Below are 2,500 nucleotides of genomic sequence, written 5' to 3' on the forward strand. Positions count from 1 at the left end.
CTAAGAAAGTATCAAACGCAATTACCAGTCAATATCAGAACGCATTGAAGAATATCAGGAAATAGCCGATTAAACCTGTGTGGAAAAAAGTCTTATTTGTGTTTTCTCCACTTTATTTTATAGTAAGATGATACATACTTTTTCTTTTACAGTGAATACATTAAGGTGTGGTATTGCCCCATTACACATCATCCAGACATGCATTCATATATTGCATGTTAACAATCAAAATATTGCAAATATTGTAAAGAGACTTTCAATTTCTATTTTTTTGGTCAAAAAGCACTAAAATTTTAGTTGTTTTCGCCCAACGTTTTCTTCCCTATCCCTGCACTGCCGCTTTCCACAGATAGGATGTATTTGTTTGGTCAAAAAGCACTACAATTTTAGTTGTTTTCGCCCAACGTGGGGCTCGAACCCACGACCCTGAGATTAAGAGTCTCATGCTCTACCGACTGAGCTAGCCGGGCTCCTTTGGATGCCTATAGTTTTCTTCCCTATCCCTGCACTGCCGTTTTCCACAGATAGGATGTATTTTTTTGGTCAAAAAGCACTACATTTTTAGTTGTTTTCGCCCAACGTGGGGCTCGAACCCACGACCCTGAGATTAAGAGTCTCATGCTCTACCGACTGAGCTAGCCGGGCTCCTTTGGCTGCCTATAGTTTTCTTCCCTATCCCTGCACTGCCGTTTTCCAAAGATAGGATGCTGTGTAATCATAGGCTCTGGTGGAGTTTGGAAAGAAAATACACATCAGCCAGAGGCAGAAATAGTCTAAGAAAGTATCAAACACAATTACCAGTCAATATCAGAACGCATTGAAGAATATCAGGAAATAGCCGATTAAACCTGTGTGGAAAAAAGTCTTATTTGTGATTTCTCCACTTTATTTTATAGTAAGATGATACATACTCATTCTTTTACAGTGAATACATTAAGGTGTGGTATTGCCCCATTACACATCATCCAGACATGCATTCATATATTGCATGTTAACAATCAAAATATTGCAAATATTGTAAAGAGACTTTCAATTTCTATTTTTTTGGTCAAAAAGCACTAAAATTTTAGTTGTTTTCGCCCAACGTTTTCTTCCCTATCCCTGCACTGCCGCTTTCCACAGATAGGATGTATTTGTTTGGTCAAAAAGCACTACAATATTAGTTGTTTTCGCCCAACGTGGGGCTCGAACCCACGACCCTGAGATTAAGAGATTTGCAATATTTTGATTGTTAACATGCAATATATGAATGCATGTCTGGATGATGTGTAATGGGGCAATACCACACCTTAATGTATTCACTGTAAAAGAAAAAGTATGTATCATCTTACTATAAAATAAAGTGGAGAAAACACAAATAAGACTTTTTTCCACACAGGTTTAATCGGCTATTTCCTGATATTCTTCAATGCGTTCTGATATTGACTGGTAATTGCGTTTGATACTTTCTTAGACTATTTCTGCCTCTGGCTGATGTGTATTTTCTTTCCAAACTCCACCAGAGCCTATGATTACACAGCATCCTATCTGTGGAAAACGGCAGTGCAGGGATAGGGAAGAAAACTATAGGCATCCAAAGGAGCCCGGCTAGCTCAGTCGGTAGAGCATGAGACTCTTAATCTCAGGGTCGTGGGTTCGAGCCCCACGTTGGGCGAAAACAACTAAAATTGTAGTGCTTTTTGACCAAAAAAATACATCCTATCTGTGGAAAACGGCAGTGCAGGGATAGGGAAGAAAACTATAGGCATCCAAAGGAGCCCGGCTAGCTCAGTCGGTAGAGCATGAGACTCTTAATCTCAGGGTCGTGGGTTCGAGCCCCACGTTGGGCGAAAACAACTAATATTGTAGTGCTTTTTGACCAAACAAATACATCCTATCTGTGGAAAGCGGCAGTGCAGGGATAGGGAAGAAAACGTTGGGCGAATCCAGACATGCATTCATATATTGCATGTTAACAATGAAAATATTGCAAAGAGACTTTCAATTTCTATTTTTTTGGTCAAAAAGCACTACAATTTTAGTTGTTTTCACCCAACGTGGGGCTCGAACCCACGACCCTGAGATTAAGAGTCTCATGCTCTACCGACTGAGCTAGCCGGGCTCCTTTGGATGCCTATAGTTTTCTTCCCTATCCCTGCACTGCCGTTTTCCAAAGATAGGATGCTGTGTAATCATAGGCTCTGGTGGAGTTTGGAAAGAAGATACACATCAGCCAGAGGCAGAAATAGTCTAAGAAAGTATCAAACACAATTACCAGTCAATATCAGAACGCATTGAAGAATATCAGGAAATAGCCGATTAAACCTGTGTGGAAAAAAGTCTTATTTGTGATTTCTCCACTTTATTTTATAGTAAGATGATACATACTCATTCTTTTACAGTGAATACATTAAGGTGTGGTATTGCCCCATTACACATCATCCAGACATGCATTCATATATTGCATGTTAACAATCAAAATATTGCAAATATTGTAAAGAGACTTTCAATTTCTATTTTT

At 39.2% G+C, this 2,500-nt stretch overlaps 4 non-coding genes across 4 annotated transcripts; 2 read left to right on the forward strand and 2 right to left on the reverse strand.

Annotated features, from left to right (window-relative positions):
* Positions 1-397: 397 nt before the first annotated feature.
* On the reverse strand, positions 398-470 carry TRNAK-CUU (transfer RNA lysine (anticodon CUU)). Its single transcript has one exon. It is a non-coding gene; the product is annotated as a tRNA-Lys (tRNA).
* A 102-nt stretch (positions 471-572) lies between these two features.
* TRNAK-CUU (transfer RNA lysine (anticodon CUU)) lies at positions 573-645 on the reverse strand. The gene has a single exon. It is a non-coding gene; the product is annotated as a tRNA-Lys (tRNA).
* Positions 646-1,581: 936 nt separating this feature from the next.
* Positions 1,582-1,654, forward strand: TRNAK-CUU (transfer RNA lysine (anticodon CUU)). Its single transcript has one exon. It is a non-coding gene; the product is annotated as a tRNA-Lys (tRNA).
* Positions 1,655-1,756: 102 nt separating this feature from the next.
* On the forward strand, positions 1,757-1,829 carry TRNAK-CUU (transfer RNA lysine (anticodon CUU)). Its single transcript has one exon. It is a non-coding gene; the product is annotated as a tRNA-Lys (tRNA).
* The last annotated feature ends 671 nt before the right edge of the window (positions 1,830-2,500 follow it).

This window comes from Ambystoma mexicanum, chromosome 4q (genome assembly GCF_040938575.1).
Source record: "Ambystoma mexicanum isolate Mex_15411 chromosome 4q, UKY_AmexF1_1, whole genome shotgun sequence".
Taxonomy (NCBI): Eukaryota; Metazoa; Chordata; class Amphibia; order Caudata; family Ambystomatidae; genus Ambystoma; species Ambystoma mexicanum.